This window comes from Mus musculus, chromosome 1 (assembly GCF_000001635.26).
Source record: "Mus musculus strain C57BL/6J chromosome 1, GRCm38.p6 C57BL/6J".
In the NCBI taxonomy this organism is placed as follows: domain Eukaryota; kingdom Metazoa; phylum Chordata; class Mammalia; order Rodentia; family Muridae; genus Mus; species Mus musculus.
This window is the reverse complement of record NC_000067.6, coordinates 91,813,813-91,837,553: the sequence shown is the minus strand read 5'-3', so window position 1 is coordinate 91,837,553 and position 23,741 is coordinate 91,813,813. Positions and strand designations below refer to the sequence as shown.

The following is a 23,741-nucleotide window of genomic DNA, read 5'->3' as shown; positions in this document are numbered from 1 at the left end:
GGATCCCTCAAGGGCCCAGAAACCTGGGGACACGAGACTCAACCAGGCCAGCTGGGGAATCACAGAGGCTATATAGATTAGCTCACACAGATCCAGGAGTTGCCTAAGCTTCCAAAACAAAGCAGGTCCCTGGGTGTGTGTGTGTGTGAGACAATGGGGAAAGGGAGAGGGAGAGGGAGAGGGAGAGGGAGAGGGAGAGGGAGAGGGAGAGGGAGAGGGAGAGGGAGAGGGAGAGGGAGAGGGAGAGGGAGAGGGAGAGGGAGAGGGAGAGGGAGAGAGGGAGAGAGGGAGAGGGAGAGAGGGAGAGGGAGAGGGAGAGGGAGAGAGGGAGAGAGGGAGAGGGAGAGAGGGAGAGAGGGAGAAGGGGAGAGGGAGAGGGAGGGGGAGGGGGAGGGGGAGGGGGAGAGGGAGAGGGAGAGGGAAAGAGGGAGAGGGAGAGGGAGAGGGAGAGGGGAGAGGGTGCAATATAACCATCCTTGTGAAAGCCAGGTAACTTACTGTGTTAGGATTTGATTTTTTGTTTGGTTTTTTTGTTTGTTTGTTTGTTTGTTTTTGTTTTCGAGAGAGGTTTCTCTGTGTAGCCCTGGCTGTCCTGAAACTCACTTTGTAGACCAGGCTGGCCTCGAACTTGAATCTAGAGTCCAATTCTGCAGCTTTTTACTTCCTGCCTATGATAGAACTCACAGAGCAAGCTACAACAGGGGTCTGGGAATGAGCAGCCTTGTAAGGGGTCAAGTGGAACAGTGGGAAGCATACAGGAGGGAGAACAGGCAGGTAGCAGCCCAGAGGACTGATCCATCAACACAAGCTAAAGGAGGACCAAAACCTGGACCATATGAGCTGGTGGGGGTGGGGGTGGGCAGAGAATGACCTAGGAATAGTCTCTATATGCAGGATACAACAGAGACAGTACCTAGACATTGGAAGTTGTCCTCTTGGTCCTTTTTAGATGCTTTATTTTGCTGAGGCATGCAACACTCTCACCAAGCAGGTGCTTGGGGCCCTCATTTTAACACAACCCTCCCTGAGGTTCTGCAAGTCCGTGCACAGCTCCAATGATGAAGTGTGGAGGGGCAAAAAGCAGGGAGGTGGAGGCAGGTGTCCAGCAATCCTCACACAGTCACACAGTGCTCAGGGACACTGAGTCAGGAGAGCAGGGGAAGGGTTCTGTGGTCACTTCTGATCAGATGCCCTGTCACCTCAGGCCACTTGAGTGAAGTAGACAGATCCAGAAAGATGGTCATAATTGCTATATTTTTTAAAAGTAATATTCCTGAATCAAATCCCACATTCATAAATGGTGAAATACTGAAACACATTTATGCATTTATTTTGCTTTCCAAACGTTTTTGAATTTTCTGTATTTCTGTATTTTCTTAAACAATGATTTTTTTTTCATAAGTAAGAGGCATCATGAGTGAATGATAGCACATATGTGCACATCTCTGGTCCTATTCTAGAGAAGAAAGCCTTGCTGGGTACCAATTATGGACTATGGGAGGTAGGATGCTCCTAGACTCCAGACTAATGCAGGGAGCCAAGGCGAGAACCATGGACCATGGGCCTGCTAACAGCAAGGACGACCTCCTGTGACATCAGTGTCAGTTCCTTAAGCACCTGCTTGCTTCTGTGAGGATGGCTGTCAGGGTGATCACCATCACAGAACTGCAGACATGGTCATGAGGATGACAGGCAGCCTTCTGACCCAGCAAATGGCATCCTTGATGGTCTTGCCACCCTGGCCAAAAATGGCCAGGACATTCCACCAACACCAAAGGTCAACTTCACTCCTGCAGTGCCTCCTTCATCCATCTTGTTTGATGGTATGCACAGGGGTGGGATTGCCCTCCCTGGGCCTCCATGGAGGCCCAGGCTCCGTCAGGCCCACTTCCATGTAGGCATCTCTTCACTCCTGCATGCCAGGCAGCTCAGGGACAGATCGGCGCATCTCCCTCTGCAATCCTTGCCTCATCTATAAATTGGCAGTGTAGCCTTTCCAGAAAGTGAGGAGACACCTGGCATCTGGCTGGTGCTCACTGAGGATTAAGAATTTTGTAACAAACAAGTTCCAGAGCAGTTATTAACACATGAGGCCACCAGTCCGTGAGGGAGGGGGAGATGCTTCAGGCTACATGCACGGGCTTCTCTGAGATTCCAGGTACCAGTTCCTTCCGGGTTATGTAATATTAGAGACCACAGATGTGTGAACACAAGCAGACTCTTCTGGGAAAGCCATCACTCAACAACGCACACTGGCCATGCAAAGCTAGCATAGCATTCTGCCCTAGGCCCAGAGAGCAGGGGCTTTTAGGAGAGGTTGTCTGTCAAAGAACACAGCAGAGACTTCTATGCCTTGCCATCAGACATACTTGACACATAGAATCATCCCTAGGTATCCCAGGACCCACCAGAGAATATCAACATTTGTGGACTCTTCAGGCCCTCGCATGAAATGGAACACTATTTTCTAACTACACACACATCCTCTTGTAGACTTCAGTAAAAGAGGTTTCTATGCTTTAAAAAAATACAACATGCCATAGAAAACAATCTTTTTCAAATATTTCCAGTCCTAAAATGGTAGAATTTGTTTATAGGCAACATGTACATACATATATACATGTATGTGTAAACATATGTGTATTGCATGTGGACATCCATCTATATAGAAACACCATGTATAAAGGCATGTCTACATTCATGCATAAATGCACACATACATGCACAAACATATGTGGACACACACATTCACATATACACACACTCACTTGTGCACATATAGATACATTCACATGTGTGGCATACACAAAGACACACACACACAATTTCTTCTCTAAAAAGGCAACTTTTGACTCAAGTTCACTCTGGTTGCTATTGACTGAGTACACGGTTTGGAGTAGGGATTTTAAACTCATGTAGTCCTAACTGGCTCACCATCAGGAAGTCAGTGTGAATACAGGTAACAGGGTCACCAGCCAGACCCAGCATCTCTTCTTGGCTGGCTTCCACATCCCTCCCTCTCTGCCCCTCTGGGACTCCAGGGATATCCACTTGTCTGCTGCTAGGAGGAGGGTTGCCTGCACTGAAGCCAGCTGCAGCTTGGAGAGTGGGGTGTTTGGGCACACCCGAGGAGGGCATTGGGTTTTCAAAGAGCATGAATGGCCACTGAATGTCTAAGGATACCTCCAGTTCTATGCCTCTTGTAGACTTGCCCTGGGATGTCATCTGTGGGATTCTTAGACGCACAAACGTGTCCTTGCATTGTGTTTTCCTATGGAGGGTGATAATATTCCTAAATTTGAAAGTCAGAGGTGACTTTTATTTTGAATTATAGCAAAGTTCAGGGCTCGAGATACCAAACAAGATCTTGGAAACCAACAGAGTGGAGGTGCCTACTTCAGCCTCCGCAGGCTCACTACAAACTTTCTGGCAGAACCCGGCCTGATGCTTTCGGTGAGAACCAAGCCTGTCCTAACTGCCCATTAAAAGCTTTTAATTAAGACTTGAATTGCATCTTAACATCCCAGAGCCAATTCTTTTGCCAAGACAGACCCCATGAATATGCAAAAATGGTTTTTAATGTCAATTTTATAAGCGGCTTCAGCCATCTACTTAAGGCCTTGATCCAAAAACCCACCTTCCCACCCATGTCTCTTTAATCAAGCTTGGTCAGTAACTAGATGTGATGCAGATGTCCTGCGAGGCTTTAAAGAATTCAGGTTGAATTCACTTTAAACAAAACACTGCCCTGCAATCAAATAAAAAGGATGAAAGTAAACCAAGAGGAGAAAAAAAAATCAACAGAACCCTCACCCGAGGCAGGACTCTGAAAATAAGCTAGTACATGTGAACCGCAGATAAAACCTTGAAATCGTGCTTATGGAAAGTGCAAGAGGAGGAGAACTTTTCGGCCTTCTAATCTGTGCTTCTTTAAGGAAATCTGATCTCGGAGAGCTACATCCACTGCTCACATAAAGTCCTAGGCGAACCTTGGAAGAGTTTTATAATTTGTGAAAACTGTAGTAAGAGGTGCCTTCCATGGCTGAGCTCCCGGGGCGTGGATTTGAAACGGCTTGCTTCATTCAGCTCTCCTGGAGGATACGCATCTCAAGGAGCGAATGCACTGACACAAGATTTTTTCAGGAGGCGGTGATAGACAGCAATGCCTTATGGGATTGCTTTCCATTGCAGCAGTGCGGTTGCGCCAGGGTGAGTTAGGCCTCGCTGCAACAACATACAAGCCCCTAAATGCTAAGGTTTAGTGCTGCACTCACTCAGTTCTGGCTTATTAGGGTTGGCACCATTCTGCTCTACACAGTCAGGCTGGGACTCGGCCCGACTCGACGTCTTACGGCTGTGCTGTGTATCATTTTCAGGAACTAAGGGCAGCAAGAGACATCAGAGTGACGCATGCCAGTTCGATGCTTTAGCTGCAAAAGACCAGCAGCACTTCCTCCCAAGGCCCATTGCTTGGAACCAGTCACATGGCCCCACCCAACGTCAGGAATGGGGGTGGGTGGGGTATCCAAGCATGTTCTGAGACCTCCTGACAGATTTTCCGGCCCAAGCCTTCCAGGGTAACAGTGGTGGGCTGCCTGCTTTCTGTCCTCCTGCTGTGGCCGTCGGGGTGAAGCTAGAGAAACAACATTGGGGGTTTCTGTGTGACTGCGCTTACTGGTATCTGAGCAGCAGTGCTGACCACTCGCTCACCTTTTCCTACCTCCCATTCCCTCCCTCTGATTCCTCTGCCAATCTCTTCATCCCCCCCCCCCCCCACACACACACCCTACCTCCTAGACATCAAACAATAGGCCAAAGCTCATCACATTAGGATGGAGGCATGGAGTCTTACGAACACCTCACACCCCTGACAACCAGAAGACAGCCCAGGAGCATGCTTGGGATACAGGGTAAGGTGAGCTCATGATGGGAAGACAAAACAGCCAGACAGGGTCATCTCTTGCATTCCTCCAGCATCGGAGGGTTAGAAATCCTGCAAGCCTTGTCCTGTGAACAGAGATGGCATTTTAATGTGTTGCAAAGAAAACACATTCTCCTTAAATAGTCTACCTGGGGTTTAGGATGTTGTAATTGGTTGGTGGAAGACACAATGAGCCATAGGAAGAGCTAAACCACAGGCCCTGCAGTGGTTAATCCATAGTCCCACTTCACTCTCAGTCTAGAACGGTCCTACTTCACTCTCAGTCTGGAACGAAGTCACCAGAAGGACCGGACAGGCATAAGATATGGGGACCATCCTGTTAGCTTACGATGGAGGGTCACTGAATGTCAGTCTTCGTGGGGAAACCCCCAGTGGTTTAACTTCTAGGCTGAAACTCTGATCACAGTTTACAGATCAGCCCCCTCTCAAAGCACACCGGAAGTGAGAGGTGTCTCAGTGGTAGGTACCAATCTCCAACCAAGACCCAGGCTTCCCTGAAGCAACAGAGGCCAGATCTTCAGTCTCCTCCATTCACTATAGGACGCAGGCCAAATCAGCTAGCAACTGTCAGGGTTTTTGGTGAGGCCCCTGGAAGAGGCTGTTAACCAGATGAGCTGGGCCCTTGACCCTGCAGAGGCTTGCCATAGCCCAGGACATAGAACCAGTGATGCGAGGGGGAATCGGGTACTGCTCTAAAGCCCAGGTCAGGGAAACCCAGAGATGTGGGGCACTGCCTGGCAATGATGGCTTAGCCTCTGACCATCTGCCTGATTTGGACAGGATCTGTGGACCCCCTGGATCAAAGAATAGGGAAATGTGGTTCCCAGGGACAATGTGCCTTTAGTCCCATTGACGTTGTACATGACCTCCACAGACAAGCTCCTAGCTTTGCTCTGCCTTCACCCATGCTGTCCCAGGAACCTAGATGGACCTGTGAAATGGCAGGTGAAGGGGGAAATGTACTGGTGTTAGCAGTTCAGACAGAGATCTTCCTCAGAGAAGAGTAAACTGTTGGCTGAAAGCCCACCCTGTTTTTTTTCAGGGGACATTTCTAGCACCTTAATCTCAGTCATGTATGCCAGCCCCCAAACAGAAGGAACTGTCCATCCCCTGCCCCCAGACTTACCCTGGGGCCGGTGCAATGGAACCCCAACCTTGAAGTCAGCTCATGAGTCATTCCAAGCTTAGAATCTTGTTTTGTATTTAACCCTCAGCATCCTAGGCAGGGCAGTTTCAGAAGCCAGCTTTGAAGGTCAGTGAATACCAGGTAATGTGCAGGGGAGCCCCTGGGCTGGGCGGAGCCTCCCACTCCTCTGTCTGGGGAATCACAGGATCTCACTCCAGCAGCAGGCAGCAAGGAGACCTGAGGTGGCCCTGGGTACCAGGACCCCAGAGTAGAGGTGAGGATGCACAGGTGGCTATTTGATGAAGGTGAGGCCCACACATCATCTCCCAAGCACTGTAAGTATCCACAGTGCCTTCCTTCTAGGGAGGCACTAGGAGAGGAGCTGAGAGGTTGGGGGGAGGGTAGGGAGGGGTTCAGATAAGCAGAGTGATGGGGAGGTTGAAGGCAGCTAACGCTGGGTGAGACAGACTGAAACCAGAGCTGCCAGCCATATCAGCCATCAATCACTGAAGTCCAGCTGATGCAAAAGGGAAGGTCAGTCAGTTATGTTCATCACACAGAGGGGAAGGCAAAAAACAACAACACCCTTGGCCTATCTCCTCACAAGGATTAGCATCTGTCTCCTTTCCCAGGGCCCTCTCTGATGCCCATGGAGCCAGGAACACATCTTATTCATCTCCCTTAGTGGGCTTGGGGCTCCTCCCCTGCCAGGCTTCTAGAAAAGTCTTTGCCTCTGGTGCTAAATGGTCCCCCTGATTTGTGTGTCTTCAAAATCCCACACCTTCTGGCTCTGCTGGAATTAGGGGGGCAGGGAGTGCTCAAAGCACTGGGCAGTCTCTGTCTCACGGCGTATATAGCTCTGGGTATCTCTATTCACGATCCCTTCCCACTCTGTCTTTTCTCTCCTGCTTTTTCCTGTTTAATGTCAAGTAAGCCAGTCAGGCTCCTCAGGGACCCACAGCTGCAGAAGCAAGCAGGAGTGGATTTTAAATCAGTAGAGAATTTTAGAAGTGAGTCAAATGGAAAAAAAAAAAAAGCTGGTATGTGACCCTGGGGCTCTGCTGCTCCCACCAAGTGCACAGCACCCACCCCGTATGTGGTACCCTGTACGCGTGGATCTTTGTGTGCACAGATCTCCCCATATGTGGCACCCTGTATGCGTGGATCTTTGTGTGCACAGATCTCTGTGTGTACGATGTTCCCACTGTGGGTATGGAATCCTATGTGTAAACAACTCCCACTGGGTGTGTGGATCCTCCCCATGTGTGCACAGCTCTCACTATGTGCACAGGTCATTGTCTTTTTGCAGGTCCGACTGTGTTCATGGATCCTCATTTGTACATGGATTCCTATGTACACATACATTATCTTTATGTGTATAGACATCGATGTGTATAGATCTTCTTGTGCATGAATTTCCCTATCTGTGCACACTCTATATGAATTGTCCTAAGTGTCCCCTGTATCCCTTTGTACTCTTACAGAGGATGACATATTACTCACAGGGCATTTCCACAGGAGGAAAGGATCAGAGGGGCCACCCAGTCCAGACAGTAAAACAGGAGTCAGTAAGCATCGGAGCCTCTCCTAGGTGCTCCCAGCACTGCTCCAGTGAGCAAAGTAGACAGAGAAGGCTGAGGCACAGCTCAGTAGTAGGGCACTTGCCTAGCATGCATGAGGTCCTGGTTTGAATATAAGTAACAGAGAGTGGAGACTCAGGTGCTCCAAGCCCTTGCTCAAGTTTCTAGAATTAGCTGAAAAGCCAAACAAAGGAAAAGAATCACGGAAGGACAATCTACATCCGTCTAGTTCCTAACTAGGAGGACCAGTGTTGGGAGCTGTTTGTGAAAGCCTGGCATTTACTATCTGTCTGGACACTTTGCCTTAGCAGTCCATTCTGGGGGGACACACCTGGCTTAGGAAAACCTGATCCTGGGTGTCCCAGCTCTCTGGCAGAACAACTCAGAAACCATGGTTATAGTTTGTTTTTGAAAAACCTTTGTCCTTGGAGGACTTTCAAAATTGAGTTCTTACCTCTGGGGACTCCAAACAGACCCCCGCCATCCCCTCATCACAGAGTAAAATCAGTCTGGAGGTTGTAGCACTCTCTGCTCCTGCAGGAGTACAGCTCAGGAGTCTTGAGTGCTTTTACAGACCATCAGCTCCTGGTTGGGAGGCATGGTGTAGAAAGAGGCACTCAGTCACGAGGCTGACTGTGGGAGCTGTTAAGGAGGCTGGGATGAGAGCGACGGGGCTGCAGTTCCTACATGCCTCCCGAGGACTGTCTGTTCTGTAAGGCAGGGCATCCTGGCACAGTGAGGGACACTGGCTTTTTGTTTCTGCTGAGGCCACAGCATGAAAGTAGAAAACCAGGCTGATGTATTTTCCTGCCTCCTTTCTATCTGATGGCCTTGAAGGTTCTCAGAAGTTGAGTCAGCACAGGTGGACTCCCTCTTCCTCACCCCTGAGCTACACAGGGGCTGGCATTCCATGACCGCCAGGCCACACCACAGAGCTGAGTTCATCTGAGACAGTGTTGTGGGCTTGGAGCAAGACAGGTCCCAGAAAAGTCCCTACATCAGGCTCTCTGTATGACCCTTCAACAAGTGCTGTGGTAGGGTGTGTGGGGTAGGGAAGGGGTGGCATTAAAGGTTGGCATGGCTGGGAATCCCAGGCCCTCACAGGGAGGTCCTTCTCCTCCGTGGATCTGAAGGGCCCGTTGTTCCTTTTGGCATGTTAGTACAGGATGCACATGTGCATGGACGGGAGGCCACTCAGCCTGGTGGCTGAACTAAGCTGAAATGGGCTGAAGTGGAAGACTCCATAGCAAAGCAGCTTGCCTGGTCTGATGCAGGACGGAGACCCCAAACTTTCCCAACCTTGCTATTCTCTTGAGATAACAATGTTCCTGGAACCTACCGAGCCCTTGTAAGAGCCCCAAGAACTCTCTTCTTTGGGACACTACTTTCTGGTCCAGGCAGCCTGAGGTCATGAATGACTGACTGACTGAATGAATGAATGAATGAATGAGCAAAGGAAGGAGTGAGTAAGTGGTTGGGACAGTGGTGGGTACAGGTGAAGGGAGCCACCTCTGCTGTCATCAAGGGGCAGGCTCCCTCAGGTGTGGCTGATGAGAGTCGAGCCCTGGGTGAGTCTGGCCAGTGACCCACACTTACTTAGCATGATGCTAAATATGAGTAATGATTCAATATGTCAGTGGCCTAGGGTTGTATCCGAGGCCCTCTCTCTGCGCACACACAGCTTGCAGCCTCCCCAGAGAACCTACTCTTGCCAGCTTTGAAGCAGACCACCTATTGGTCACTGTTCATCCCAGACTCTATTTACTCTGCTCTTCATAAAGCATCTCTGTTCATTCCCTGCAGCAACCCCTTCCATACCCCATCTGCACCAGAACATAATCCTCCCTCCTGCATTTTCAGGGAGCCTCCTGTGAGTACTGACTGGCAGACCAGCTCCCCAAAGCTGTATGTACACACCAGCACTAGCTGGGCTCCTGGTCCTCATGGGTATGGTTTTCAGATAGGCATATTGGTGTAGATCAAGGGCCATGGGGAAGTGGGAGGCAGGATGTCTAAGGTACTGGGGAGCAGGTCTGGCAGGGAGGGCACACATGAGCAAGGCTTGTCATATATAGCAAAGGGATTCTGAGAGTTGAGGATACTCATTCTTGGGAGGATGGCCCGAGACTGTCCCTCACTAGTGGAGAATCCATTTTCAAGTTCTTCAATAACTAAATTCACCAAGACAGGGCCAACTCCAAGCCTTTAAGAAGCTCAAGCCAGGTAAGGCAAGATTAGACCCCAGTGAGTGGAGGGAGCCAGGCAGGCTATGTTGTCTCGAGATGGGTGGCTCACACTCTGGCCTTTCTGTGTCTGGGGAACCTCCTCCAAGCAACGCATCCAGTGTGGCGTGGTCATAGGAGACTTGTTGCATTGTGACTTCACGTTTTATGACCTGGCCTCTAGAGTGAGGTCACATGCTCCTACATTCAACATGCCCCTCCTTCCTGCTGTCTGCAACATTAACACTTAAGCATTCAAAGGCAGTCAGCTCCAGAAGGTGGCCTGCTATAAAGAGAGGTGCACAGACTCCCGCTATGAGGCCTGCATCCTTCTGTCTCACTAAATTTGTCCCAGTGGTCACAGGGAGCCAGCTACCAGAGACTGTTTGAGACTTAACTCTGTAGTCGCTCTTGTTCTTGGAGGAGCGTGCTCCTTGGGTGGCTTCTCCTAATGGAGCAGACTCTGCAGCAGGGTGGAGAGCACCTGGGAAAAAGATTGCTCCCCCCACCCCCCACTTACTTGCTACATCAGAGCCAAGGGGCAGGAGCTGACCCAGATCCCCTCCCAGCTGGGCTCTGACGATCACCAGAGCCCTGCACACCTAGCAGGTCTATGGATTCCCATGGCCTTAAGAAGTCCTGCCCCCACTCCCGATGGGTGGGTGGGAGGCTGCCTGCTTATGCTTTTCTGGATGCTCTACGGGACTATTTGCTGGCTGCCATTGAACTGAGGCTGGAGGCTTTGTAAGGAAGGCCCAGTGTGAGGCTAATTGTGCAGGGTAAGGTGAGCTCTGACAGAGCACATGGTGGCCCACTCACTCCAAAGAGGGCTAGGAAAGGGCTAGGAAATGTCGGGGGCGGGGAGAGCACCCAACACAGAGCTTACCACCCTCTCCTGGCTGTCCTTACCCTTCTGTCTGCCGAGTACCAGCCCATCATACTGGGACTAGTGCAATCCTTTCTACCCAAGGGTTTGCACTGTCCCTTTCACCCTAAGTCAGCCTGTGACAAGTATTAGCTTTCTCTGGAGGACTCCATGGCTCATGCCATCCATTTTCCATGTGTTTCCCAGGATGCATCCAGATGTTTTACAACACACCCCTGAAACAGCATCAGCTGTAAGAGACAGACCACTCCTAGTTTCTCCGCAAAAATCTTGGCACCCCTGTTGTCCCGACTCTCAGAGCTGCCTGAGCACAGTCTTGCCGCTTTGAAACTGTTATCTATGTGATTTGGTAAAGAAATGACGTGCTCAGCGCTGCGTTTCCACACATCCCCACTGTAAGCAGAACTGATCCTTCAAGGTCATGTTCTGCTGTACTCCCAAGAAACCCGCCCCGTCCCTCATCAGGCAGATACAAGATAGTATCTAAATTTTCTTCTGTGTTGTATCATTTTGTCTGCACGCACATGTGTGTGTATGTGTAAAAGCCATAGGATAAATCAGGTGTCTTTCCTCAGGCTTTACCTACCGTTTTTTTTTTTTTTTTTTTTTTTTTTTTTTTGAAAAAGGGTCTCTTACTGGCCTAGGGCTCACCAAGTAGGCTAGGCTGGCTGGCCAGCAACCCCTAGAGAACTACCTGTTTTCTGTCCCCAGCACTGGTGCCCACACCACCACCACCACCACCACCACCACCACCACCACCACCACCACCACCGTACTTGGTTTCTTTTATTTTAAAGTGAGTTTTGGGGGGTCTGAACTCAGGCTGCTCTTCTTGCAAGGCAAACACTATTTACTGGCTAAGCTATCCCCCTAGCTAGCCCTAGTCTTCATTTCTGTGGCTGGCATCTTTTTGGCTGACAATAGAGAGCACTTAGCTATTGCTGATGTGCATAAGAGAGTGTTGAACTCTGTCCTAGGTAAGAGCTGAGTTCCATCACAGCTTGCTCATGGGTCCTACGGATTCTGAATAACACTTGTGTTGGTGCTAGGGCGGGGAGCAGGGCTCCTGAAAGGCAACTGTATCATCTACAAATATTTATTTATCACCTACTGTTTGTCTTCAGGACTCCATCAGTTTTCAGTTTCCATGGAACTACTTTATCTCATTATTATTATTTTTAGATTAGCATGCAAGGTCTTAGAAACCACTGTGGCATTTTTGAATGAAGTGTGCTTTGTTGATTCACTTTCTCCCTTTCCATCCTCCCCCCCCCCCCCCCCCCCGTGGAATTACTTTAGAAGACAAAAACAATCTTGCCAGACACCCCTGCTGACTCAAACAGAGCTGCTTGCAGGGACAGGAAGAGGCTCCTGTTAGAAGGCTGAGGTTTCAAGTAGCAGAGCCTGCTGCAGAAGCAGAGTTGCCACACAGAGCTTCAGGACCCTGAGTCCACCACAGTTACTCCCTTTTCTCACTATGGAAGTGCTGATTGACATAAGTGATCAAAGAACACGAATTCATCGCACGCTCTTTAGCACATTTTGCCAAAGTGTGTTACAAACTTTGTAAATATATCAATGTTAAACTACCTTTTTGTCCCATACAGAAACCCTCTTATTTCCCCGACGATGATATATTCTTTAGAAAGATTAGTACATTTCTTTTTCTTGCAAATGACCTAGAATTTTAACTTCTGAAGAAGTTGATTTCTCTTGCTTCTGTCAGGTCCCTTGCTGGCCTCGGGAGAAGCCAAAGTGAAGGCTCTTGTGGGCCCACAGGCTTCTCTTTCTTCTGATGTAGCTTCTGCTATGTTGACACATCATAGGGAAGACTTTTGTCTCTGCAACTGCTGCTGAAACCCAGTTCTGTCTAATAGCGGTGTACATGGGATAGAGGAATCAGGACTCAGCTAGACACAGGCTCTCCCAGGTGGATGTCTCTACCATCCATGAAGCTCCTGCTTACCATCTGCTCAGGCTTCATGCATCTTATGCATGTATGTATGTATGTATGTATGTATGTATGTATGCATGCACGTAAATGTTTTCTTTTTTAATTATGTGTATGCCAGTGTGCATGTGGGTATAAGTGCCCATGGAGGCCAGAAGAGGTTGCCGGAGCCCCTGGAGCTTGTGTTTTTGATGGTTGTGAGCTGCCTGGCATGGGTGCTGAGAACAGAACTTCAATCGTCTGCAGGAACAACCAGTGCTCTTCACCGCTGCACTTACTTTTGAGATAAGGTCTCACTGTGTTTCTGAGGCTGGCCTGGTCCTTACTATGTAATTGAGGCTGGCCTTGGACTTTATTTACATATTTATTTGCTGGGGGTGTTTTTGGGTGCACATATGCATGCAGGTGTGTGTGCACATGTATGTAAGTAGGGCGGGTCAGAGTGCTCTTCTTCAGTTGCTCTCTGCCTTATCTTTTGAGGCAGATCCCTCCCCGGATCTCCCAGTTACTTTTGAGCCCTCGGGACCCTCCTGTCTCTGCCTCCACGGTGCTGGGATTGAAAACACTTTTACCACGTCACCCAACTTTTGCGTACAGGTTCAAGGGGTTGAACCTGGGTCCTCATGTTCCTGCAGCAAACACTGCCAGCCGAGCCAGCTCCCAGCCTCTTACGTTCACTTCCGTGTTCCTGCTGGGATTGCAAGTGAACACCAGCACACTTGGCTGTGTCTCCTAATAGTGAGCTTCTTGGCAGTAGTAGTAGACAGCAGTTAGCTTGTAAGGGGCACAGATGACCACTGGGTTTCTTTCTTTCTTTCTTTCTTTCTTTCTTTCTTTCTTTCTTTCTTTCTTTCTTTCTTTCTTTCTTTCTCTCTTTCCAGAGTTATGGAGCTGGAGACCTGAACTCTAACCTGAAGCCTGGGCCTTTCCTGCATCCATTTCCCTCCAAGCCCCGACAGTGCTAGAGCCCATGACCAGCCACCTCCTTTGTCTGTCTTTATTGCATCAGAATCTTCTAAAGTAAACTTTCACCCAGCCAGGGCTGTGCAGGGCCAGAGGGCTTTGCCAGGGATCTGTGAGGTAACTTTCCATCTGTTTATTTATGCTTTGCTACTTGGGGACAGGGGGAGAAAGGCACAGGGACCTAGGAGTCCCAGAAGCTAAGCAGAGTGGCTGACATCATGGGAATTTGTATGGCCTGACTCACGCTGTCCCCTGGTGAGGGAGTAGAAGTTCACAAAGTGCCTTTGGCTCCTGTGTCACCAGGAATTTGCAGTGTTGCAGCGGCTGGAAGCCCAGCCCTTACAGATGGTGTGAGATCCCACAGTTTCCAGCCACATGGAGCACACAGCCACAGGGACTCTCTAAGGAAATGTTGGTCAGCATCACAGAGTTTTCCAAATTTCCTCTTTCATCTCTTGGCCAAGTCTACCTTTATCCAGTGGTGGAATGGCTGGAACTCTTCTGTCCCAGTGGGCAGTACAGTCAGAGGGGTCCTGAGATGACCTTTTCTTCTGCTAAGTCCTGAAGGGGACATCCCCCCATCCTGTCCTCAAGGCTCCTTGAGAGACTTCTGACTGCCATGTTTCAACCCAGTGAAGAAAAATGGAACTGAGTCCTCTGTGGCCCAGGAGAGTGACAGATACCAGCTGCCCTGCCTCCCTCCCTGGTTTGCCCTGACAGATCAAACCATCTCAAAAGAGGCGATGCCAACAACTGTCTTTCATAGCTGGAGCCGTCTAGTGACAAGAACACTGTAAATCCACTCAGGCTGTGATAGGCTGTGGTTCTTTGTCCTAGAGCCGGTGCCTTCCCTGTGGATTTCATTTCTGCTTCTCTGGGACGTTATGAACAGAGTCTCCGTGAGGACAGCTGGTCACAGGGAGGGGACTGGTGTGATAAAGAGACCGTGAAACCCAGAACATAGATGTGAGGGTCCACCCACATCTGGAGGATAAGTCAGGGAATCCAGTGCTACGCGGACCCAGTTGATCACCGTGATAGAACAAGCTTTGTGGACATCAAAAAGCATGATAGAAGAGCATACTGTGCTTATAGCCACAGTATTCATGAAAGTCAAAAGTGGGAAGCTGTACAACATGAAATATCATTTAGCCTTAAAAAAATGAAATCTTGGCATAGCTGTAACCTGGGTGGACCATGAGGCATATGCTAACTGAAGTAAGCTAGTTACAGTGATAAATCCTGTGGAATTCCTGTCATAGGAGGTCCCCAGAGGCAGGAACTAGAATGGCACCAAGAGCCAGGGCAGGAGATGGGAGTTAGTGTTTAATGAGGGTGTAGAGGCGGGTGCTTCTGACGGTTGTTACAGTGTGTGATGAAATTACTCACCTAGCAAACAGTGCAAGCTTGATCAGTGCCACAGAACCACACACCTAAACACTGTAAGGATGGCAACCTTTACATTGTGTTTTATAATTACAAACACGGAGATATCTCTGCCATGGTAACTGGAAAGCAAAGGACCCATGGTCAGGGTCTCAGCAACAGGCCTTGACCATCTTCACGCCCTCTCTAACTTTTTGGCATCACGTCCTTAGAATAGTCTCCAGTCAGAGTTCCTGGATCAGTTGTAGGTGTTCCGGGTCAACTTTGTGTCCTCGAGTGCCAAGGTCAGCCCAAGGTAAAGCCATTTCTTTTACCATCTGAACTTTAGCCCAGGGAAATGGTGTTCTAGGTAAGACCTGGCTAGGCCATGGTCTGTACTGTAGGCCAGGGCTGGGGGGCCAAGGCAGTGTGGAGGTTTGGTGGGTCAGGAGAGTGACTGTATGGATGGCAGGTCTTCTAGCAATTTCTAACCTGAATCAGAGCTACTGATTTTCAAAAGAGAGGGCTGAGTCTGTACATCAACCAGAGGCTGTGTGTGCACTGAAATCTGGCATCTACCTACCTGTACATAAAGAGAAGGAGAGGCATACCCAGGGAGCAGACGTGGGGTGCCAGCACATGCCCACAAAACTTCTAATATTAGGACAGTTAGCTCGACAGGTGACCAATGCATCTACAGAAATCTTCATGGCATGGACTCATGGCCTGATACACACTGGGGACAGTTTAGAATGGCCAGTCTTACTGATGGAGTCAGGCTCTTGGTCCTTGTGACTTTGAGGGGTTTGTGAAGTGGGAAGCAGGCAAGTTGTTCATCCACAGACCAGTGACTATGAATAATGCTGTACAACATTAAATATGATTTAGCCTTAAAAACTGAAATCCTGGCATAGCTGTAACCTGGACGGACCTTGAGGCATATGCTAACAGAAATGGCTCTCAAGCCTGATGGAAGAGACAGAGGACTGGAAAGACAGGGCTCTCAGTTCCCTCTGGGACGTCTGTGATGCTCCTTCTCTGGGTACCTGAAGAGGCTCCTCCACGACCAAGCCATCTCTCAAATGCTTGCTGTTGTTTGATTGTTTGGCTTTGCTAGAAGCTTCCTCCTGGGGGTGGGGGGGTGAGGTGGACTCTCACAGTGGCTGGCATTTGTGTATCACTGAAGGTCAGCCGTGTTGTGGAGTATCTCATGGGCTTTCTTTTCATTTCTTTCTCTTTCAAGGAATGTCTATCCAAACTTTCAGCTCATTTTAATTGTTGAATCTTTGGAATTATTTATATATTCTGGATATTAACTCGTGTGTGTGTGCATGTGCATGCATGTGTGTGTGTGTGTGTGTGTGTGTGTGTGTGTGTGTTGGCATCAGGTTGTCTTCCTCTGTTCTTCCCTATCTTTTTATTGTCTGAGACGCATTCTCCCATAGAACCATGAAATTCACTGTCCCAGCTCTGAGTTCTGTGTCTGCTCTACAGTTCCAGGTTTGCCGATGTTTCCCCCACATCTTCCTCAGGTTTTATGTGGGTGCTGGGGACTGAGAAACTCTAGACGAAAAGTCACAGCAGCAGCATGGACCAGTCCCCCTTTCCCCCTTGAAACTGATTCTCACTGCACTAGGAGCCATTTCCCACCCCGTGCAGACCAGTTTTTCTGCTTACCGCAAGTGGGACTCAACTGTCCGTTGAGTCCTCCCCAGACTCATCTTTTGCAAGAAAACGCTTCAACCATTTGCTTGCTGTGCGCGGCTGCTGGCAGTCTGCCATCTCACCGTTCCTTAAGCCTCTGTTGCCTGCTCTCAGAAGCTGATCCCACCAGAGCCCCCAGCCCAGGAGACTCTGCCAGGCTAAGCCATCAAACCGCCTCCTCCTTTGTCCTACATATCGCTAAACACTATGGTAACACCAGCCTTGCCACCACCCTAGGGAAACCGGAATGATTGATTCCCTCCTTGTTTGTGGCCTGGGCCCCCGATGCCCACCGACCCTTTTGAGACCTGCCTTCTGCCTCTTGAAACTCACTCTGTCGTAGACTATTCTAGAGCATGACATCAGCAGAGGCTGCACTGAGAATGTAGCTTGTCACAGATGTAGTCACCCAGGGTTGCCTAGATGCCCATTTTTCTCCTCCAAGTCCCAGGAAATGTCTTTTGGGATGTATCTTGGAAAGGGACCAGTGTCTGATATGGCTGTACCCCTGAGTGCAGTAGGCAGAACCTCTTGCCCTGCAGGGGCTCCCCATCCTGTTTCTGGAGTTATCAATCAGACTTGAGAGCTTTCCTTTTCAAATCCTGCCTGGCTCTGGAGTTGAATGGAGCCCAAGGTGTACCACTGTCAGATAGCATCTCCCAGAAGAGCAGGTAGAAGCTTGGGGCCTCTAAATCAGTTCCTGCCTGAGCTCTGTCTTAGACTGTTATACTCACTGAGTTCCCAGGGCCTTTCCCCCAAGGCACCAAGAGCCAGGTGCAGGAAGCCACAGCTGAGCCAGCACACCCAGACTCTGGGGGCTGGTGTAGGCAGGACTGAGTCTTCAGTGGTCATCACACAGACAGGGAGGTGACTTGGCACTGCTATCTGTCTTCTCAGCCTGCTGTTTCTATGGGATCTTTGCTTCTATTGCATCTATCCTTTGCTTGTTTGCTGAACCTCCTCCACACCAAGTGTCTGACACTGCCTTCTGCTGATCTTTAGCTCTGGCCCATCTCCTGTGGGCTTTGGTCATCCTCCTGTTTGGTCCAGAAACCATACCCAAAGCTCCCCTGGCTTTCTGTGGGATACTTCCCTCCCAAACTATCTTACACATCCTCCGCTGAACCAGATGAGGGTGGCACACCCTTATCAGTTTCTAGTTCTCTGCACTTGGCCCATGTGAAGCTTCACACGAGCACACACACACATGTCCGGCTGTGTGTAGGACTCAGCCACCCCTCTGTGCATGCAGTAATGCTTCAGGTGCTCTCCTGTCCAAGGCATCACTCGGTGCCAGGCCTTCTGCAGTCTGGGGAAGGCGGCCAGATGTGGGTCATAAATGACTCTGACAGGCACGCGGGGTGTCATAGCTAAGGACTATCACTAGAGGGCGTTCTGGGGCAGGGAGCTTAGGTTGTTACAGTAGATGTCCGGGGATGACCAGAGCTCCCCCATGGGTGGACACTGGAAGCAGGTGCTAAAGGGAGGCAGAGGGGTGTTCTAGCTAAGTACAGCAGAGCAAAGTCACAGACCGTGAGAATGCCATGTTTTAGGGACCAGCACCTGGATCCCTGACACTGTAGTCTCATGGGCCCTGGGCACAGTATGGACAGGGCATGCTCAAGGTAGGGCAGAAGCAAGACGGGGCATGGCCGGTCAGGTTGGTTCAACTGCTGGGCAGTGGGTGGGAACCAAGGTAAAGGAGTCCACACGTGGAAGGTAATACCAAACACTCGGTGGGACACAGCTCTTGTTACTCCAGTAATAGTGAGTCAGATCAACGTGTAGACAGGAAGACCATATGAGGAAGAGCTGGGGAGGGTCTACACAGTCCTGCTGAGCACGGAGAGGCAGGGAAACTGCAAGTGTTCCATAACTGGGAGGGGCATTTTGATCACATTTGACATCTTCCTTGTCAATCTGACTGGATTTAGAATCACCTAGGAGACGCACCTCTTTGCTTGTGAGGACTTTTCCGGAGAGGTCTAACTGAGCATTGAAGACATCTCCTAAGTGTGTGTGTGGCAGTTTTCGCTGGATGGAGAGGGGGTCCTGGACAGAATAGGAAGGAGAAGGGGGCAGACACCAGCATTCATCTCTGCTTCCTGACTATGGATGCCATGTGGCCCTGGCTGCCTCCAGTCCCTGCTGCCACGCCTTCCCCTCCATGGTAGTCTGCAGCCTCGGACGGCCAAAAGAAACCCTTCCTGAAGCCGCTTCTGTCGGGCAGCTTGTCACAACAGTGAGAAACAAATTCAACAAGGCCCAGCAGTGGCAAGTGGCCTGTGAGTTGTTACTTAGTCTTACTACATATGGAAAGACGGTTTGCCACTGAGGGTGTCAGTGAGCCTTCTAGCAGGAGAAAAAGCTGACATTTCTCATTGCCACAGTAGGAAGACAAGCCCCCAAACAGCATACACCAGGTACTCTGTGATTGGCTCTCCCCTGACCCCCAGTCTGCAGACATAGATCTTCCCGGCCACATGCTCCATCTCCTCCTGTCAGTGAGCACACAAAACACCTGAGAGCGGTTGACAAGAGTATAGAAAATGTCAGCAAGTGCCTGGCTGTTCCCAGGTGGGCTGTCACCCTTAGGGAGTGCACATAGCAGCTGAGATGAATGGCTGCCTCACATTTGCGAAAATGTATTTCCCTAAGAACTGGGCCATATTCATAAGGGGAAATGGAATTTTGGGGCAATGTACTAAAAGCAGACTACCTGGGTTTGCTTCCTAGCCTGTGCCCATTGCTATCCATTTTCTGGGGACCTCAGTTTCCCTGCCTGTGAAATGGAGGAAGTCCCAGCCTCCCTGGGCCTTTTTGAGGATATGTGATGGAATGGTGGAGACCAACTGAGCCTAGAGCACCCCCTCTGGCCATTTGCCTTTGCAGGGCAATGATGTCTGTGTCCCCAGGAACAACAGAAGAGAAGGGACTCTGCCACCTTCCAGCCAGATCCTCTGAACCTTGCATGCTTGGAGAATCCAGGAGTCTCTGATCTTGCTTTTTTATTTTTATTTTTTTAACAATTTTTATTAGATATTTTCTTCATTTACAATTCAAATGCTATCTCAAAAGTCCCTTATACCCTCCCCTGCCCTGCTCCCTAACCCACCGACTCCCACTTCCTGGCCCTGGCATTCCCCTGTATTGGGGCATATAATCTTTGCAAGACCAAGGGCTTCTCTTCCCAGTGATGGCCCACTAGGCCATCTTCTGCTACATATGCAGCTAGACACACGAGCTCTGGGGGGTACTGATTAGTTCATATTGTTGTTCCACCTATAGGGTTGCAGATCCCTTCAGCTCCTTGGGTACTTTCTCTAGCTTCTCCTTTGGGGGCCCTGTGTTCCTTCCAATAGCTGAATGTGAGCATCCACTTCTGTATTTGCCAGGCACTGGCATAGCCTCACAAGAGACAGCTATATCAGAGTCATGTCCCAAAGGTCCAACCCTACCTCAAATTCCGTACTCAGGATCCTGTGGAGGGAGAAGACAGAAAGAGGGGATCCCACCTCCATGGTACTCTGTTACTCGGTGCTCAGGAAGGGGAATCAGCATCAGTGTTACCCAGAGTCAAGGTGTGAAGCCTGGGGAGGCACAGGAGGGGAGGAGTGGGAAGATGGCGGTGGTTTATGTGTCTAGGTAATCCAGGCATGGACAGCCCCAGAGCAGGTGTCTGTGCTAGTTTATCCTAAGGGTATCCTAAGCACCCCCCAAGACCTCAACCCACCAGGACAGCAGCTTCCTGAGTACCCTCTGGTCTGTTTCTGCCTTGTTTGGCTTTTGTTCCGGTGAGGTCCAGCCTTCTCCCCTCTGATCTTCCCTTCCTCGGGCTGACCTGGCTCTTGGGCTGGGTGGGGCGTCCTCAGAGCTGGGAGCCGCCTCCCACCCTGCACCCCAGGGACCAGTCAGACTTTCCTGCTTTGTTTATTCACAGAACCAGGAGACACAAGCTCTGCTCTGAGTCACCCTGCTCCCGGGGCACTGATTCATGGAGGAGGCCCCTGCAGGGGACTGACCCCAGCCATTAACTTCTTGCTTCTTTGAGATCTTTACAAAAGGAATCCGTGGTTTTGAATCAAGGACTAAGGTGCAGGCCTGTGAGTGTGTGACATATTTATGGTGGTGAGTGCTACAGAGGGAATCTGAGCGTGGGAGAGCTTGCCCCTCACCTCTAGCCACTTCCCGCCTAGCTGATGGAAACTCACAAAAATGTCAGTCATTACTCTGAAAAAAAAAAAGATTTGGTCATCTGGCAAGTGTGGTCCTAGAATTTGCCAGAAGTATGCGTCAAATGTGTGAAAGAAAACAAGAATAACAAAAATTAGATTACAACTAAGGACTGCAAAAGGAGACACAAGATTCAGAGTCTGGTTGCTCTCCAGCTCAGAGGGGAGCTTGGTCTATGAAGGGGCTGCAGAGGGCGGGTCCCAGGAAACGGGATGTTAGGAGATCCAGGTTGGAAGCTATGCCCACATAGTCCCCAACCCTCCCAGGTCCTCAGCATGAACCATACACAGCATCAACTGCAACCTAGGTGCTGAGTGAGTAACCTTTTACCCTACAGAAAGAAGGGCAATACAAACACCTACAGGTGAGTGGCTACCTTCCTGCTCCCAGGACTGAGGTGGCTTTAAATGGCTGTTCTCAGCATGGTCCAGGGGAGTGGTCAATGAGTTCATTGAGATGTTTTTGCTTCCTTGTCTGTTTTCTGCTTGCCTCCACAATCTGCAGCGGCCAGTGACTGGTGTCCTCTCAAATGGCACCCCAGAGGACTGGAGAACACAGAGAGGAACCCGAGTCTTGAGGTGAGTCTGCTGGTGGGAAGATGGACACATGGGGATCTCTGCCCTAAACCTGAACAATCAACCAGTCAAGGACCTCACAGAGGCAGGTGGCTCTGGCAGATGGAGCTTAAGATGTGGCCTCATAGTCATAACTGCATCCCTGTGGTCAAGGGGAACCCGTGAGCTACACTATTGACCTAAGGCAGGCTAGCTAGCACACTCCAGAGGAATGCCCCAGACTAGCCCAACAGTCTCTGTGTGAGGACAGGGACGGGGTGACCCGTGGATTGAGGAAGACATGACAATATCCCTCAAAAGGCCACTTTCTGGATTTTGTTGTAGAGCCTGCAGCACGCTGGGCCAGCGCCCCACCACCCAGCCACCTTCCTAGATCACTTCAGTAGGATGCAGAGAGAAAGTTCTAATGCCAACCCATCCCCTGGGGAGCAGTGGCTGAAACAGTGTGGTGACGGCATTGTTTCATGGAGGTGAGCAGAGGGTTAGTTGACCTCTCCTTTAGGAAGGGGTGCTGGTGGGCCTTCTTTGTCTTTAAGAACCTACTCTGTGTCCATGCACCCAGACAGCAAAGGTGAATCAAGGCATCTATGGGGTATTTAGTAAACAAGCATGCCCCAGACCCAAGCTCACTGTATATGGTTGGTTTCAGGCTACTTCACTGAGTTACAGCCTGAGGGGTTTTCTACTTTGTATGTACAATGGAATGAAGATTGGGGTGGGGGGAGTGTTTGCATGATGTTGCACTGTGCGGTTGTAACCGTTCTGTTTTTGAAATTGATTATTGTTCCCTTCTCACTGTGTCTAATTTACGGTTAAACGCTATTGTCCTATCATTTCCATGGCTACTCCTTAACTGTAATCTTGCTACTGTTATGAACTGTAAATATCGGATATGCAGGATGTCTGATATTGGAACCTGAAGGGAGTGACACCCACAGGTTGAGAAGAAGTTGCAACCACTGATTTAGAAGGCTCCCTACACGCAGAGTCACTGGTTCAAGGGGATCCTAGCTGGGATGTATCTCAAGGGTAGAATACCTGCCTTCCCCAGCAACAAAAAAGCTGTGTGAAGAGCAGTAGCTTGAATAATCTAGAAAGTGTGCTGAGAAGGGATATTTTCAACGTTAAAACCTCCGACTCTTCTTAGGCAAACTGCATGAGTTTTCTCCCAGGCCAGAGATGGGGGACGAGACTCACTCCCACCTCCCTCAGTTCTGAAGGTGATCACGTTTGCTCCTCTCAATGAGCCAGAGCATCTGCCAACATTTAGAGTTTCTTGTATTATCATTGAAATCGCACACTTTCCTTGGGGTTTCTTTTCTGTTGTGAACGTGTAGTTTTGCTAATGTTTCCTACAGGCCAATTTGATTATAGCTATGACTAGAGTATGATTTGTCTAGTTAAGCAGGCCAGAGAAGATGTCGCTGGACACAGACGGAAACAGCTCTATGTTTCTGGAAGCTTTTCCTCATAGCTGTTTGAAGATCTCACTGGATATGAAACATCGGATAGCACTTTCTTCCTGGTTCCTGTTAAACTTTTGATTGGCATGATGTTTGGCCTATTATAGAAGGCTAAGCTTTGGTTGGGCAGAAGTCACTCTGTGGGACCTACCCTGTTGCACTTAGAATAAGCAGCCAGAGAACCTGGAAGTCAGAGGGGCCATGGACAGTCACTGTGGGGGACTTGGAGGACAGTGCCTTCAATTTCCTGGTTGTGTTTGGCTATGATGTGGCAGGTAACTACATCTTTACCCACTGAGACATTCATCTCACAGATCCCCAGTCCTGTTTCTTTATGAAAGCCATTGCTTTGGTGGCACCATGCATGCACTCTAGTGCTGAGATGTTTGTGGAAACCCAGGCACTTGCTGGCCCTAACGTTGGCTGGATTTTGAGAATCTGGGCAGGAACATCTTCCTGCCCACCCTTGGGAAGCTGCCAGCAGAGGAAAGCCACTTATCTTGGCACAACCCCTCATTCCTCTCTGCCCCACCCCAGGCCAAGTGGAACACAGAGAGATCCCAAAATGTAGGTGGAAACAGAAGGGTCGGCCTGAGGTCCTGGATAAGCTATGCTGTTGGCTTGATGAGAGAACTGGATCGCTCTACAATGCAGACACTGGGTGGTCTTGTAGCCCCTCTGCTCCTGCCTGGAGTGGGCTTCCCTGCATCTGTGGGGCTCTAAGCTACAGA

At 49.8% G+C, this 23,741-nt stretch overlaps 1 protein-coding gene and 1 long non-coding RNA gene across 2 annotated transcripts in view; one reads left to right on the top strand and one right to left on the bottom strand.

Moving 5' to 3' along the window:
- The window catches only part of Twist2 (twist basic helix-loop-helix transcription factor 2), a 46,574-nt gene that overhangs the window by 10,481 nt on the left and 12,352 nt on the right, over window positions 1-23,741 (bottom strand). The gene's annotated exons all lie outside the window — the stretch shown is intronic.
- Gm46117 lies at window positions 6,232-22,127 on the top strand. The gene is made up of 3 exons (XR_001779204.2): window positions 6,232-6,403; window positions 21,477-21,550; window positions 21,872-22,127. It is a non-coding gene; the product is annotated as a predicted gene, 46117 (long non-coding RNA).